Genomic DNA, 393 nt, shown 5'->3' on the forward strand with positions numbered 1-393 from the left:
ATTATAACTTTTTATGTCTCTATGACATTAACCTGAGTGTTTTTACCCTCAGGACATTTTATGTTTTCATCATGGCTTGAAATCACATACCAGGCGTCTCATCCAGGGTCCACATGAGCTGGATCAAAACAAACGTGGAATAAACTGATATCCCGTGTCTCAGAGGAGCTTCATCCTCACTGAGAAGACAATGGTGTCCTGTAACAGGACCGTCTCTCCAATTGTGTCTAGAGAAATACATGTTTTTTTCTTCTCACCGTTTCTTTAGTCTCCGTCTCAGATTACATTAAATTCCTTATTTTTCTGCATATCAGCATCATTTCTGACCGGGCGGAGAAAACAATCCCAGATGGACGACATCTCAATAATTAAATGGGGGGGGGGGGGGGGGGG

The sequence above is a fragment of the Nematolebias whitei genome, chromosome 20, assembly GCF_014905685.2.
Source record: "Nematolebias whitei isolate Nwh7 chromosome 20, NemWhi1, whole genome shotgun sequence".
NCBI lineage: Eukaryota > Metazoa > Chordata > Actinopteri > Cyprinodontiformes > Rivulidae > Nematolebias > Nematolebias whitei.